Here is a 17885-nt window from a genome sequence, read left to right on the forward strand (position 1 = left end):
TCCAATGCCATTACTTGAGAATACAAGACTGCATTTCTGGCTTAGTTCAAACTGTGACATTTATTGATAACAACTGATCATGGGTTGATAACGCGACTCATACAGGGAAGTGTAGCACGCTTCAACCACGATCGGAACAATCTACAGTCGTCAAAACAACCAGATGTTAGGTGTTACGCTTGTGAAAATCTGGTATGAATCGGCCCGTGTGTGTGGCCGGAGGCTCCGTGACAAGGTTATCGTCGCAATAGAGCTCGTGCACGTGACGTCACCATTTTGCCATATTGCAGGTCAAAAAGAGCTGCTCGACTGTGGGGGACATTGAGCCAGAGCAGAATATACACAATGCCGGAGACTTGTTGTGCTGTTGGTTGTTACAACAGACAAGACAGATATTCAAAGAGGTCATTCTATAGAATACCAGCTGAAAAGACCAGAAAAGAGTGATGGATTTCGCCAATTAAACGTGATGGATGGTGCCCAACCAAACACACACGACTGTGTAGCAATCATTTCATTTCAGGGACGAATTAGTCTTGTTAATCTCAAATTCCCAAGAAGTATTTATAATACTCAGTTGGCTCATTTGTGAACAATCCGTATTTACAAAAAAAATACGACAGGGAGTCGTCTCCAACGTACACGGAAGCGTGTTGCGGCCACACGTTAAACTTCGGTAAACCTCTCCCTGACACTTTTTTTTTTTTTTAATATGCATTGTTCTCAAATAAGTCCAATGTGTATTAAAAAAAAAATGTTGGTCACGGTGATGTTTACATAGGTTAACGTATGGCCACAACACGCTTCCTATCCCAGCGGTTTATTTTCTTTTTCTAAAAAAGCATTGAACTCATTTGAGAACAATGCATACTTAAAAAAAAAAAACATCTGTCACAGAGAGGTTTACCAAAGTTTAACATATGGCCGCAACGCGCTTCGTGTACGGAGGAGCCGACTCCCTGTCTTTTTTTTTCTCCCAATCATAGTTAATGATTGTGAGTTTGTGTGTAAAACCAGGGGTCATTTATTTAAATATTGGTATTTGTATTGAAGAAATCTAAGTGGCTCCATCACTATGTGGGATTTATTCTTGATTGAGAACAAATCCAGCAACGAAGTATTTGAATGCATCCAGACTTTTCTGCGCTTTCAAACTCTTCCCTATAAATCTCGACGACTTACTCACCAGATCCACGTGTAGATCCAGTTGTCCAAGACAAGCGGAAGCGGGGTAATGGTCCAATTTCTTATCGACTTCTGCATTAAATATGGGTCCTCTATGCCAAGTGTCTCTCATTTTTCCTCATTCCTTTATTATCACCTTCTAAATGTTTAACGGGATCGGACAAAACTCTGGGTGTCGTGCTATAGGATATATTTTTGTTCTGTCTCCAACTGACTTAGCATTGAAGAATGCTTTGCGAGACCGTCAATATGGCCAGTCACGTGACTTCGGTGATGTAGGTGGACGAGCTCTATAGAATGCCAAACGGAGACACCCATTCCTAATACTTGTACCCTCAAGTACTTAAGTGACAGGTTTAGACACCCTGGTTCATAAGACTGCAGAACCCCCCCCCCCCAAAAAAAAGCTGCTTTTATATTATAACTTGTTCACAACAGGTATCATCAAGCACCTTTTGCTGTCCTCGCACTTTCAACGCAACTGTACTCAAACTTCTGTCTTCTGCCATAGAAAAAAAGCAAGAAAATAAGCCATGTTCACTGACAGGCCGTAATCCGTCTCTGGAGGAAAGCTATTAAAATGGATTGATGGCGGAAAAAAGAAGCTAAACGCGCCAAATAACGCGCATGTCCAATGCCGATCTTTTTGATCATTTCCAAATGTTTTCACATGGAACCTCTTAGCGCTGATGAGCTCTTGGCGCGGTGAAGAAATACTGCTTTGGAATCAAAAAGATTCTCATGTCATCTGGCATTAGGAGCCTTTCATTTGGTCTTCATAGCGCTCTCAACGCACGCCCAGGTTTTTACTTTTCAGCCACTAATCTTGGTGCGTTTGCGGTGATTGCGGAGCCGAACTGATTTGCCTGCTGCAGACCCAGAGGAGAAAATGTGTTTGCCGTTAAAACGGAAGTGAATGAGAAAATGGCACATCTTTTTGCGCGATGCTCTATTTGTAAATCCGCCATTTTTTTTTTTTTCAAACCGGGAATTCCGTGCATTTTTGCTCTTTGCGCCTTTTCTTTACAGGGCGTCTCTGCTGCAGTGGATCAACATGTTGATTCCCCCCCACAATTTAAAATATGCACTAGTTGCAATAACTAACACTAATTTGCATGCCAGGTCTGGATGTGGTGGTAGCACTTTTTGGCCAGATAACAAAAAAAAAAAAAAAACACATCAGCTGCAGTCTTATCTAAAATCTTTTTTTTTTTTGGGTTAAAAATTCTTCAAGGTCACTATCTTGAGTGGTACAAACAGAAACAGAGACCTGCGTCTTGTCATTTTGAATGTGACAAATTTGAGATTTAAAGAATTGCATTCTACTTCCCAGGTGAAACGGTGAACCAGCTGGTAAAGCATTGGCCTCATAGTTCTGAGGACCTGTGTTCAATCCCAGCCCCGCCTGTGTGGAGTTTGCATGTTCTCCCTGTGCCTACGTGGGTTTCCTCCGGGCACTCCGGTTTCCTCCCACATCCCAAAAAGATGCAACATTAATTGGACACTCTAAATTGCCCCTAGGTGTGATTGTGAGTGCACCTGTTTGTCTCTATGTGCCCTGCGATTGCCTGGCAACCAGTTCAGGGTGTACCCCGCCTCCTGCCAGTTGACTACTGGGATAAGCTCCAGCACGCCCTGCAACACTCGTGAGGATAAGCGGCAAAGAAAATGGATGGATGGATATTCTAATTCCCTTCGGGATCGATAAAAATGAAATGAATTGAAATCATCTCCTTGCTATAAAATATGAATGTTTATAGTTCAGCATGCCCCCTAAAACCCGTTTGCTGCCATCACTTCATAAATTGATGCAAATCGTCTTGCGGGTGTGCCATTAGTCTTCAAAGCACTGTTATCATCTTGAACAACATGTTTGAAGTTGAAAATGCTCCCGAAAACCCATTTTGAACAACACGGTCCTCATCAAGTCCCTGACCCACGGATTTGGGTTCCATTGTTCTGTCTTAAGCTGGTTAACTGCAACCATCTGTCCAACCAGAAAGGAGAAGGATCTCGAGCTAATGAGCTCATCAGGGCTCCAACCAAAGAGCGCCGATCAAGCGCCGCTGACATGGCGGTGAAACGAGACGCCACAAGTCTTGTCTGTCAATGCGCTCATTAATAACTGCCGCACTCTGGGCTCCAAATTTCAAGACGGACGGGTAGACCGATGGGAGACACCTTAACCCATCTAATTTTTGCAAGAATACCACACTAAATTGTTTTCATTTTTTTTTTTTTTCAGCACATAAGTAGCTTTGCAACATTCACAGAAATGTTCCCAGGAAGAGGAAATGGTAATCTCAAGATCAATCAAATGTTCTTTTTAAACTTTAAACCGAAAAAATTGTTTAACACTACTGTATTGATAATCATCACATTATGATTTAACGCTGCCAGTACGATATTATTAGGGCATTCTCATGCATCCTGCCATAAATAGTTTACAGTAAAGCCTTGGTTCTCGAATGTCCCTGTTTGAAAATCTCGCGATTTTTTTGCTTCTGTTATTCAATGAAAATCGGTACTCGAACGCCCCCAACAAAACCCGGAAATAACATATTGCGTGCGGCGCAACCAGCGCACTTTTGTTATTCTGTACAACGCAGCCTCTGTACACAGACGTGTCCTGGTAGTGACTGTTGTTTTTCTTCTTATTGAGGACTACCGTATAAACCCCCAATCATGGCTACAAAGGAGGCAATTTGCTTACTTAAATTTATTCTGCACTTTTGTTAATAAAAATAGTTTACAAGGCCGGGGGCCGAGTTGCTACAGATACGGCAATGCGCTCCCAGCCTAGCGTACTCTACTAATAAAGCATACATTTTAAGCAAAAAATAAATATATTTCTGAAATTATTTTATTATATAAAGTATTTAAATGGTACACGTATTTCTACTATGCAGTTTATTATCAGGAAAAGCTAAAAAAATGCTTTAAAAACTTTTTTTTAAAGCTTGGAATGCATTATTTATTTTTCCATTCATTGTAATGGGAAACATCAATTCGGTTTTCGAACAAATCACTTCTCGAACCGTTTTCTGGAACGGATTGTGGTCGAGATCCGAGGCATCACTGTACAATATAAGACCAGAAAATGTCGTTTGACGCTGTGCATGAGCACACACGGTATGACCGGCTTAAAAATTATTCCACTCGTAATGTTAACATATAAAGCTTGTAGATCCGCTGCATGAATACAGCACGATGCTTTCATTTTAACCTCTCAAGTGTGGTACTGCAAATATTTGTCTTTTTTTTTCTTTCTGAAACACGTTTGAAGGTGTCTAGGTTTTTTTTTTTTTTTTTTTTTAAATGATTCCCAACGTGTGGAAGTTTTCCACGGTAGGAGGTGGGCAACATTATGGTTAACATTATGGACCCACTTTATCCGTTCGGGCTGTTCCCAGCCGACCCCCATGACTGCCGATCCTCAGCCACCAGGCACTCGCCTTCAAGCCCCACCTCCAGAGGGGGGTCTCGTTGACCCGCATGCAAGGGAAACATAGATACATGTTTTTGTACTCGTCTTGGAGGTTTAGTGTGTACCACATATAACTTTTGGAATTACCCTATGAAATGCTGTGCACACTTGTATGGCAACTTAACATTACTTCAGTTGTTCCATTTTTACTTCCCCTCTATAAAAAAAAATAAAAAATCAACCGAGTTACAAAACTTTATCTTGGTTTTTTTTTTCCATCACAAAAATCACCCATTTAACCAGGTCTGTGTAGACTTTTTACATCCAATGTAACAGGTGTATACACGACACAAAACTAGTGGGTGGATAGATAGATAGATAGATAGATAGATAGATAGATAGATAGATAGATAGATATATAGATAGATAGATAGACAGACAGACAGACAGACTACTGTTCCAATGTTTGGGATCATTAAAGCAAGTTTTTAGACACCGGGGGGTAATTTTTAAGTAGTAGTAATTCTCAATTCTAAGTAGTAGTGTATTTATATTGTAAGCCACAGGTGTCAAACTCAATGCTTGGGCCGCCACATGATTTTATGTGGCCCGCGAAGCCAAATCTAGAGGGTCAATTTCTCTGATTCTAGTCAAAATCTGTACCAAAATTACAAATTTTTATAAAACATAAAGGATCAAGTTGAGATATTAGAAGCATTTTTGTGTTACCAAACGTGAATACTTGAAAAACACATGAGCCTTGATTTCTGATTCCAAAACTAGTTCATAAATTGATGATGTAAATATGATGAGAAGACTAAATATTTTTGTTTCAGTCATAATGGCTCTCTGAGGGAAACCGGAACAACAATGTAGCCGCCGAGAAAAATGAGTTTGACACCCATGCTGTTAATTGTCATCAGATTGTCATGTTAGGGTAACTCGTTTTTTCTACGCCCCCCCCCCCCAAAAAAAAAAGTTCAAAGTAAGTCCAATAATTCCAAGGTATTGCTTAATTATTTTTTAACGGGTTAAATTGCACTGGAGATCCTACAAAAGTAAAGTTGCGAGATAATGTGCCTTTTGTGGAGTGGCAAAAGTAGCAGTCGTATTGTAAATGCCTGAGGGAGGACCACAGTGGAGCGTACCAACTCGCCAGGTGTGTTTACTATTATCGCGCGCCACTTTTTAGTCGTTCGTTGCCCGGAAAACGTGCCTTGATGTTTATGTTCTGTTTTGCTACATGTTTTCTTTTTATCTTTTAGTGATAAAGGGTCTTTGTTTTGCGATTTAACAGCAATTTGTGTGCGAATCGGCAGCAACACAGTCCAAGACTCCCCCTTCGTGGACGTTATTAGGAGGGCCGGCTGAGAGCAAAAAAGCAACTCGGAGCTCTCAGCTGCTCAGTCTCGCTTCGCTCCTCCGGCGTTTTGGGCTGCGTGCCTTGGAAGTTTGTCGAGTTTCCTTCCCCCTCTCTGCTGTCCTCCCTCCCCAAGAAAGATGTCCTAACTCGGGGGAAAAAGACGAGCCTCTGCTGGCCAGGTAGTCACAGCATCCATTCTTGTTTGTGTGCCCGCGTGTGAACTCTTGCGGGATTTCGTCATTTTTAAGTGACAACATTGGAACAAGTTTTGTGTTTCGTCCTCTTTTTTTTCCCGTGTAGTATTCGTATTAATGCAGCTTTTTCAAATAGTTCATTTCTTGGACGATGTGTTATGAGTCATGATGAACAGTATTTTCTTACAGTTACAAGTGTGAACTCTTGCGGGATTTCGTCATTTTTAAGTGACAACATTGGAACAAGTTTTGTGTTTCGTCCTCTTTTTTTCCGTGGAGTATTCGTATTAATGCAGCTTTTTCAAATAGTTCATTTCTTGGACGATGTGTTATGAGTCATGATGAACAGTATTTTGTTACAGTTACAAGTGTAATATGTGTACGTACGTAGGTGCGTGTGTATTTGTATGCATGAGCAACCTGTTGCTGCATGTGGAGTCTGCATTGCATCTGTGTGTGGTCACAATCGAGCTTCATGTGTGTCTCTCTCTTTCACTCACTCACTCACTCACGCACGCGCACACACACACACACACACACACACACACACACACACACACACACACACCACACACACACACACACGCAGCAGCAGTTTTGAGCGTACAAAGATAACGAGGGTACTAGTACATGGATCTACTCAATGTTTTTTTTTTGACTAGTGCCACTTTTTGCATCCTTGGATGCAATTAAACCTATGTTTACCTTTAGTAAAGTACTTTTCTGCAGTATTAACACTACTACGCCCAACTGATAAGTATATGTCCTGCACTAGTAGTCTCGTTGAAGCTATTTTTAGCACCAAAATGCACACAAGTAGTTTTGCCTCACTAGAAATATGTAGTTGTCCTACAAATATGCTGAATGAACTAAAATAAATAGAATAACATTTGACTAGTTAATGCCTACTGTAGTGCTGCACTCGTAGTACAGTGACATAAAAGTGTACTATTGAACATCTAGCGCTTCACTACTACTACTCGTAGATGTCAACAAGGGCAAAGTTTTTCCCCAGTAGCAACATGCAGTTGTCCCAATGTTATGCCAAAGTTGTTCTACTAGTGCGCAGAAACGCACGCGTACACTACTACATAGTGCTTTTGTCCTGTGACAAGGATGAGTCATTTCTACTTCAGTAAAAAGGGGACTGCAATCAAGTGCTCCAAAAACAATGGGCCGCGTTGTTTTTTCCAAGCACTTTCTGTTATCACTGTGAAAATGGACAAAAAGTCTCGAGGTCCATATAAAAGTTATGGCTTGTTAAAAGAAGAGTAGAAAAAAAACCTCAACCATTTCTTGATACTAATTAACTGTCATAAAATCTGTATTAACTGTACAAGCGAGGTTTTAAGTTAAAGTTGTCACCAGTGTAAAAAAGAAGTTAGCCAGAAATGTCATTTATATGAAATGTAAAATACTCCAATTTTGATAACGAGCAAAAATGATCGTTTGGAGTGCATATCTAGTGTCTTACAAGCTCATGACTATCAGTCAACTACAGTGCGTTGACTTAATGCTTCAATAAGTTTAAAAATCGCATAAACACTGTCATGAAAATCGTGCATAAAAGCAGTGAACCTTTTTAAAACAAAAAAAAAATTGTACTCTGTATTACAACAGTTGGTAGCTAACTAGCTGGTGGCCAACACCATTTTGACATATGTCACATTTTACACCAGGTGTAATAAATAATTTGCCTCTAGTGTAATATAAAATGCTCTATCTTTGATAACTAATAACAACATGCATCGTAGCTAGACCATCATGGCTAACTAGCAAACAGCCAATTGTCATTATTATATTGCCTGGATGTAACACTCTTACTGTAACTACGGCCTCATACATGATTAAATGTCAAAACTAGTAAACTACTTCAGTATTAATGCATAAAAACACATTATCAAAAGTCACGGCTTCAAGGATGAGTGTGACCAATTTGGAAAAAAACTGAAAATGTCTGCCTTCGGCACGAAATTCTTTTATAAAACACACTGTTAAATGGTGACCTCTGGTTACTTCTAACACTGTAAATACACACCAATCATAACATTTTGAAAACGTAAAATATGAGTCCAAACAACCAAAGTAATTTTGCCAAACTTCAGACATAAAAATGTAGACTGAGTGAAATTTATATCAAACAGGCTACTTCACTTACAAGTTAGACTTCAGAAATGAGTACACAAGTAATTTCTTTATATGTATATGAGAGGGAGAGAGATCATGAACTGTAAAAGTGAGCGATAAAATGCGTGATCTACAGGGCCAGTGCTACAGATAGGCCTAATCGTATTAAAAGTTGTCAGTTATATAATATTTGAGAAATTTACGTCCAACTGATCATATCAGAACACAGAGTGCACAGCACTTTGCCGGGAACGTCCACTTTTTGTATGTGTTCGGTTGGACATGTTGATACCGTTTTCGTTCCTATCTGCACGGTTAAACTTTTTCCATGCCCGTCTGAAACAGTTTTTTATCCCGTGATTTTTATCAATTTCCGTGGCACGATCTCCATCTTTTCGCTACAAGACTTTCGCCATACTGGCAAACGTGCCGACCGCTCGATAACATATGCGTACGTATGTCTGTTGTCGTAGTAAACAGAATGCTTCTCTATGAAATGTTAACATCAGAGTGAAAATACTGACGAAATACCAACAAAATGCTGCCGGAAATCGTAATGTTGTCGTTATTATAGACACCAAATTTAATGCAAACAGATAGCAATGCCATTTTCCGCTATCGCAGCTGTGACTCATTTCACGACGAGCGTTACTGATAGATGCTGGCGGCCGGTCTTGATCACAACATCATCCCGCGTCAAGACATAAGCCAATTTTCTCAACCAATCTACGTTTCACAAAAATTAAATTTTCAGCTGAAAAAACTCGGAAAATTGCACGTTATTCTTAACAAGAACGAGTAAAAACAGGTCAACCACTGTCATACGTGGCAGCTTAAAAGTTTCAATTCTTCCACTAGCAACACTTAACTCAATTGTGTAGCATATCCATTTTTGTTGGTGATATGAATTGAGTTGACATTAATCTGTTCCAGACCCCCCACAAAATGCCACCATTGTTTTTCATTATGTTTTCCATCAAGAGAACTCGAGAAAATAACCGGTTTTACAAAGTGTAATTTGTGACGAGCTGTTGAGTGTTTTGTCATCTGATTTTGGGATTCTCGTGTGGCTGAAGCCGTTGTGACATCAGACATTTTGCAAAACACGCTAGCTGCAATGACAAACTGATGATTGTTTCCCTTTCTCACGCCGGCTCGGAAGTGGACTTGTTTTGCACGTATGTCTTAATGTTGCACGGCTGTGTGGTTGATGCATGTGGACAGGGTCAACAAAGAAACTGGTTTAGCAGTAGCAGGCCACCGTCATGGGACGTGCCTGGGACTGTGGCGGCCCCATTTTCGCGGGGTTCTCCGGCCGCCACGTCGGGTCGAGCGCTCTAGATAAAGTTGACATCGGAGAGGGTGACAGATGTAATCACAATCATTACATAGAGATTACAGAGTTTGCCCTTGTGGCAAACCTGCTCATTCTGGGATGTTCATTTTACACTCGTGGGAAAGAATGGCAAGATTGCGGCAGATTTTCACAATAATATTTGCCCCCTGTTTGCATTTCCTGCTATCACGTCACCTTGCAAACTGATGGTGCAAGTGTTTTTGTGGCAAGTTTTTCACTTCAGGGTTCCCACGGATGCTTTCAGTTTTCTGAAAATGCATTTTCAAGCTTCAAAAGGTGACTGAATACAGTTCATGCTTTGTTTTAAAGTTGAAACCGCATAATGTATACATTTTAATGTAACATAGTACAGTTGATGTTTAATTTGCGAGGGCTGATTGGGGGACTTGGTAAACCATCACAAAAGTGCTTGAAATCGACTTTGGTGTGGTTAACCCTTGGACAGTGGAACATTTACTCCAAAGTCGAATATGATCAAAAAGCCATACAACATACACAATTACATTTTTTTTTAGCATTGAAATGATAAAATCTTTTTAAGGTCGCTAAAAACCTTTAACTCTATGGAGAATGTTTCAAGTAATTTAAAGGGAAATTCCGGTGATTTCGACTAACAATGTATTCAATAGGTCACGTAATATGTACTCTATCTTGATAATGTGATGTTTAATCCTCTCTCATTTATAGTGTTTTGAGAAGATTTTTATCGACAATTACGAATTTTCAGGTGTGCCGCCATTTTTGCGAGTCACATGACCTACGTGCGCGGATGTGAGGTGTTACTTGCCGTTCCAAACGCTCGATTACATGTGAGCTCATGGCTCCGCCGCTCACGTCAGACTCCGCGTCATTCCACCTGTAGAACCATCCAAATATTCAACATTATTTACAGCCACAGGTTCAAATCTGTATGGGAGTATTCCTCCGTCTTCCCGATCATCCGATATTGCTATTTCTTCATCAGATGAGGATAAATCAGAGAAATCAGCGCTGGGCGTAAATTGTGTTCCATGTAATCAAGCGTTTCGGACGGCAGGTAACATCCGCGCACGTAGGTCATGTGACTCGCGAAAATGGCGCCGCAATTGAAAATTTGTAATTGTCGATAAAAATCTTCTCAAAACACTATTAAATGAGAGAGAATTTGAGATCACATTATCAAGATAGAGGATATATTACATGACTTATTGGATACCACCGGAATTTCCCTTTAAGGTGGCTTCTACTATAACAAGAAATGTACCTTTTTGGCTAATTAGTTAGCGGCTAAAATTTGGAGTTGACCACAATGTCCGCAGTTAGCATTCATAAGTCTTGTACAATGTAAAAAAAATATATATAGCTGTATGATAAAATGAAATAATAATAATAATAATACTCCTGTTTGGTGTAACAGGAAGTTAAAGCGAACATTTTGCATTTTGTTTTACATTCCTGACTGCTGTACAAGTGTAAAAATATGTAGTATCAGCGGAATATGTGTCCTTTCACTTTGAAGACACGTGTGGGGGATTTCTGTCTGTGGCTGTGAGGTGAGACTTTTTTTTTTTTTTTTTTTTGGGGTGAAGAATCAGCTACCTTTGCAGAGAAAATTATATTTCCAGTGCTATTTATTGTCATCACATTTACAATTTTTTTGTTTTGTTTTGTAAGTTAAAAGCCATAACAAAACTAAAAGTACTCACCCTTTCATGATGTGTGATGGAGGCATATCATGAACTTTTTTTTTTTTTTAAACATTCTTGTGAAGTATAACCCCCTTCCAAAAAAAAAAAAAAAAAAAAAAAAAAAAATTCACACTCAATCCCAAACTGACAATGCCTGGAAGGAGAATATGGGAAACATGCAGTTGTATCCAGTTTCTGTAAGGGGCCAATGTATATAATAACAATACTGTAGATGCAAAAACTGTAAGGTATGTAAAGTGGTGATAACATGCGTCTACACACATGTTCTGATGCCGTTGTTTTTGTGATATTTAATTGCAAATGAAACCAAGATAAACCATTTCAAAACTTTTGATTAATGAAACCTATAATCTGTTCATCTTAATAAAAATAGAGGTTATATTTTCAAGTTTTGAAGTAAAAAAATAACAGATAATGATAAAGCTCCGCCTTTCACTCTATGTCACTGGCATAGATAGATTGATCATTATTAATTTGTAATAATGATTTCCAAACAAATCATGTGAAATTGGAATCGCTGCTCATCTAAGTTAAGATGTAGGTGTGTTCAGAATTAACGCGCATCACAAACGCATTGTAAACCACACGCCTGCAACCATTTAAATATAGTTCAGATGCTCTTGTTATGTTTTGTGGTCATGGTTCGGTTCCTATTCAGTTAAGTATGGGAACAAAATGCAACAAAATCCCCAAAAAACATCATCGTAAACAGGAGTACAGTTGATATTTAAAATGAAACAGCCTTGACATCTGCAAGCCAGAAGCTGAGCTGCACTGTGTTTGTTTACATACTCTTTGTAACGCTAGTATTAACATGGTGAGCATGAAGCAGTTACAATTCTTATCCAGTAGGTGGGGGTGGGGGGTGGGGGTCAATTGTGGGCGCCAGGGCGCGGCCCCACCGCTGCTGACTCGCACAGAAAAGGACAAAAAGTGACGGCACTCAAAGAAAGAAACTAACATACACTTGCGATATGCAGGGCGGGGCCGTGTATGATAAGCAAGATATTGGCGAGGTAAGGTGTCTGGTTCCAGCGCCTGACCCAATTCGTGTTAAACGGCGTTCCCGTACCTCCCACGCCCATGAATGGCATTCGAGTCGGCCTATGACCATCAGCTTCGGAGTGACCGAAGATTTTATGAAGGCGGCCGTTCACATCATTGCAAATGTGCTGATGTCTGTCTGTCTATCTATAATTAATAAAAGTTACATTAATTCATAGTCTTTGCTAATATGATCCATGTAAGAATCCTAATACTCAGTGAGCTCTTGAGAATTCATGGTTGCACTGTAGTTTACTGAATGTGAGTGCCAAAAAGAAAGTGGCACAAACCACACTGGGTGCAGATTATCACGTTATGTGTCAAGTTGTGTGTGTGTGTTTGCGCACGCGTGCGTGTGCACTCTCAAGTTTGCTGAGCTTTTGTGCTCCATTCTGTCGGGGAGGCAGCTGCATGCCGAGCGAGGCGCTCATCCTTTATGCGTGTAGAATTCAACTTAGTCCACACACACACACACACACAGATGCACAATCTAAGCCCACCACCACCATCACCACCCTTGTCCCTTTTTTTTTGTCTGCGTTGTCTGAGTCTGACCATTTTCTCGTTTTTTACAGCGTGTGCCATTTCGCTTTCTGTTCCCTTCACACTGATGCTCTTTCATGCCTGTGCTGGCCCGAGGCGAAGAGACTAGAGAAGAGTTTGTTCGCCACGACTCTATTTGTGTGTGCGTGCGCGCGTGTCCTCACGCTACTCTCGATTTCAGCAGTGTTCTTCTTCCTCTGTGGCCTGCAGTCATAACTACAAACAGTGAAACTCAAACCTGTGTGGCTGCAGGGACATTGGAAACAAACACCGGCCTCCAGGGTCTTTTCCTGGTGTTTGTTCCAGTTGTGGTGTGCATATGCCCTCCTCGTTACCATGAACAGGGATTCTGATGTCTTGATGCCAAATCAGCCTGAAAAGAGAAATGAAAAACAGCATTCTTACATTCACCCACCTTAGTGGCCAAAAATACTCTAAGTCAGGGGTGCCCACACATTTTTACCCCAAGATCTACTTTTCAAGCAGCCAGGACTGTGGGAAGATGATGTTCCCAAACCATTTTAAGGCTAATGTTATGTTGCCTCCTATATTTAAAATACAGAATTAGCTTTTTGTGCGCTGTATTATATTGCATTGGATCAGGCTGTGCCAAAGTGGAATTTTAAAATGACACACCATCTCTTCCTGCACTTCCTAATTTGGCTTCAGACCAGACCTTTCCCACTCGGAAAAGAGAAAATGTCGCCCAGTTTAACCACTTTTTCTTCAATTATTACATACTCTTGACAATCATTGCATCTTTAAACAACAGCATTTCTTTTTAACTTTCTCCATTAATAAAAAGTAAACATAAGCAGCATGTCTAGGTCATCTTTGCTCTACATTGCCCAGACTGTGTTGCTAACCAAAGCAGCGGTGGTGGTCGCTGTCATTATAAAACACATTGATGGGCTGCATAAGTACTGTAACATTTGTAATTATGGGTGTACGTCTTTAAGAGTTGGGGGGGGTGGTGTAAGGTAAAGTAGGAAAAAGAGTGAGTGGCGGAGCAGCGGTCGTTGTTAGAGAAAGTTCCGTGTGCTACCTAAAAGAAACCAGTGGCTTCTTCTTTTCATCTTTTTACAGTACGTATGTGAATTGTGCCATTGGATGTAACCACCAGTCATCCCTCACTCATTGAATCACATTGCAAAATGCCACAAACTGAATAGCTGTAATACTTTCAATTTGAATTTGATTTTTTTTTTTTTGCGCACAACGCAGAATATCTGCAAAGATACTGCATCAGCTGTGCACAATTGCGCACGCGCACAGTTTAGAGGAAACATTGGCTGACGTGTTTTTTTTTTTTTTTTTTTTTTTTTTTGGCACGCCGTCTCGCGATCGACCAAGACTGCCTCGCGATCGACACATTTAGCACCCCTGTCTTAAAAGACAGTAAAAAAAAAAAAAAAGTTTGTTGACACCCAAATTGTATTTCAGCAGCCTTGAAACGCGTCTCAAAGGCGAAGTAAAGGTGGTACTACGTTTACGGTAGTCACATCATACGAGGTTTTCAGGTTACAAATAAAACGTGCCTTAAGATTACATCATCAAGCAGCACAAGAAGGCAAGCTTGGTTACTGCTACACTTCCTGTTTTTCATGAAAATATTTACGTTTTTTTTTCTTCTTCAGTTCAATAGCCATTGTCCTGCTCTCAGTCTATTACAGAGATCGAGACACACTCAAAAAAGACTTTCACAACTCTGCTGCAATATTAGTCATTTTTCACAAAAAATTTACATCTGTGATATTTGTTATATTGTCTCTTTCACTGTTGATCCACACTTTGTGTTAAATTAGCCATTCTTTAGGGTTATTACGTGGATTCCGTTTGCGACTATCCATCGCATGGAAGCAAAGTGTTCAGAATATTGTGATTTTCCAATCGTTTTGGAAAATTATTTTTAAAACATGAATTTCTCAATTATTTGTTTCCATGCGCAGTCAAGCAAATCTAGTTGGTGTGCCATTTCTTCACAAATTGCCATCATCAGTAGCATTTTTGACCCCTTTGAGATGCTCCCTGTGAACGAGGACTTTTTTTCATTTTTATTTACAACTTCCAACTTGTTGTTGCGCAAGTAGTGATGGGGTGTGTGCATAAAACAAGTGCAGGTGAGCTAATGTGTTCTCGTTAACTGCTTTGGTTCAGATGATTGTCCTAATTTACTTATTAACCAGCACGAGGCAGAATGTTGTTTGTGTATACAACATTGAAGCTCGCTGGAGCGGCCAAATTAAAAAAAAAAAAAATCAATTGAGAGGTACACAGACTAATTGCACACCCTGAACATTTAGAACCTGTTCTCCAGCGGTTATGCAATTTGTTTTGTGTGCTACCTGCACGTATACAGTTAACATCTAATAAATTTTCCCCTTAAAAAAAAGCAGGAGTTTAATCTGCAAGACCCTTCTTTGACGCAGACCCCGACTTGGCGATATGACAGGGTGGAGGGGACGTGTGTCGGTCCACGTGGCTTGGTTGGGATTTGCATGTTAGCAGGTTTTTCATACACCTGCAGGTGTTTTGCAAACAATCTTTGCAACTGCCAAGCTAATTAAAAAGATCAAATCGGTAAATCAGAGCTCAACAAAGTGCTGGATTACAGAGGTAGTGTTTAAACAGTAAATACATTTAGTACCTTTTTTGCATGACCAGCAACAAACTTATCACTTTGGACGATCTTGAGCTCAAGTCTGTCTTTAAAAGACCTCATTTGAAATGAAATGAGCCTATAGAGCTCATCCACCTATGTTATAAAATCACGTGACCTTTGTTTACGTCACCATATTGCCGGTCAAACAAAGCATTGTTCAATGCTAAGTCGGTTGGAGACGACACAAAAATACGTCTTATAGCACGAGAGAGTGTTGTCCGATACCATTAGACATTTAGAAGGTGAAAATAAATGAAGGTATGTGGAACAATTAGATAAACTCTGCATAGAGGACCCGTATTTAATGTCGAAGTCAATGTTTTCGCCAATAAGAAATTGGACTGTTAATTCGCTTCCGCTTGTCTTGGACAACTGGATCTACACATGGATCTGGTGAGTAAGTCGTCGAGACTTACACAGAAAAATTTGAAAGCGTATAAAAGTCTGGACGCGTACAAATACTTCGATGCTGGATCTGTTCTTAATCAGGAATAAATCCCACATAGTGAAGGGTTGACGGCTCGTGAACACGGAAGCGTTCGGCCACACGTTAACCTTTGCAGGAATCCATCGATGTTTTCAGCTAGTATTCAAGACAAATACCAATATTAAAATAAATGACCCCTGGTTTTACACAAACTCGCATTCATTAACTATGATTGAAAAAAAAAAAAAATGGCGTCGTCTCCACGGAACACGAAAGTGATTGCGGGCACACTTAACCTCTGTAAACCTGTGCGACAGAGGTTTATGGAGTTGTTTTTTTTTTATTACGCACTGTTCTCAAATGAGCCAATTTGGCATTATAAGTACTTCTTGGTAATTTGAGATCGAGAAGAAGAGTTACTACCTGAAATGAAGCGATCGCTACACAGGCGTGTGTGTATTTTCGTTGGGCACTATCCATCATGTTTAATTGTTGAAATTCATCGATATTTTCTGGTCTTTTCAGTTGGTCTCTTTGAATGTTCAGCTCGTCTGTTGTGACAACCAATAGCACAACAAGTCTTGGGTATTGTCAATATTCTGCTCCGGTTCAATGTCCACCACACTGTCGAGCAACTCTTTTTGACCGGCAATATGGCGGCGTGAAAATGGTGACGTCACGCGCATGAGTTGTATATTGCTTCTTCCAAACAAAATGGCCGACTCCAGGTTTCTTTTTGGGCGTAGGTTCTTGAGTCTCTTGTGCCTTCACTTATTCTATAAACTCCTACCAAATGTCATCCTTCTACGTGAAAGTCGCTTCTACAGATGAATTTTCAAAAAGATTCCAGAGGATGGTGGTCAAATAATAACAAATGGGGGTCATGCTTGTGTTTCTATCATATGTAGACAAAAATTGTAGGACATGTCTTTGTTTGAAGAACCCGCTGGAAATGGTGAAAATGATGCTAAAATGGCAGCTGGAAAACAAAATGGCTGACTTCCTGTTTCTTTTCAGACATGGGTTCTTGAGACTTTTGGAGGGTGATACTTGTGTTAGACTCCTTCTAAACGAAACTTTAAAGCTGTCTTTAGGGGACTGACTTAAAAATGTGAAATTGGTGAGTTTCTGAGTATTGTAAAGCACTGAAAATGGTGATTTCTTTTGCCCCCACAGCCTGAAAACGAACACATCTGTCTTGTTCTTCTTACGACACTGTGCAGTCGGAGGGTCCTTGGCCGACCCCTCTCGCGAGTGAATGAATGGGGCGGTGGAATGCCGCTCATGGGGTTTTTCCTCCGCAAACACGTTCTCGCTTGAATCGACTGACATACACATCAGCTTATGTAACTAACTTAGAGATGATTTTGTGTTTGTTGCTTGTTGTTTGTGTACAGCATGCCACAGGCACATTGCCACTTTTAGAGCTATGAAATTGCAAGGGGCTGCTGGCCAGCGTGTAAACGTAACCCTGATGGATTTAGGGGCTCTGGTTAGTGTGGACGCAACTGAACAGGCAGTCGCGGATAATGAAGGAGACCGCAGCCAGGAAAGGCAAAGATTCATAGCGATGGGGAGGGGGTTGTGTAATTAGCAAGGGTTTACCTGGTATATGGAGAGTCCAGGCATGTGAGGGTCACTGCGGTCGGGGCAAAGGAGGCCCCTCGTCCCTTCCCGCAGTCCTAGTGAAACACCTGATCTTGCGCCTGTCAAGCACGTCAGGGCTTCACTTTGAATAAGCCCTGCTTTGAGACAGGGGTCCTGACCCCCCCGAATAAGTTACACGCTGCAATAGAGGGCCTTGTGTTGTGTTTGCAGCTTGCTGGTCCAACATTACCACTTGGTGAACCCCACTTGTTTTGGTCGGT

The 17885-nt window shown here is 40.6% G+C and overlaps 1 protein-coding gene across 3 annotated transcripts in view; it reads left to right on the forward strand.

Moving 5' to 3' along the window:
* Window positions 1-5994: 5994 nt before the first annotated feature.
* The window catches only part of LOC133509870 (protein FAM53B-like), a 34915-nt gene continuing 23024 nt past the window's right edge, over window positions 5995-17885 (forward strand). For all 3 annotated transcript variants that reach the window (XM_061837290.1, XM_061837292.1, XM_061837291.1), the window contains exon 1: window positions 5995-6154. The gene's annotated coding sequence lies outside the window, so the exon portion shown is untranslated. The remainder of the gene's footprint in view (window positions 6155-17885) is intronic.

Source organism: Syngnathoides biaculeatus, chromosome 12 (assembly GCF_019802595.1).
Source record: "Syngnathoides biaculeatus isolate LvHL_M chromosome 12, ASM1980259v1, whole genome shotgun sequence".
Taxonomy (NCBI): Eukaryota; Metazoa; Chordata; class Actinopteri; order Syngnathiformes; family Syngnathidae; genus Syngnathoides; species Syngnathoides biaculeatus.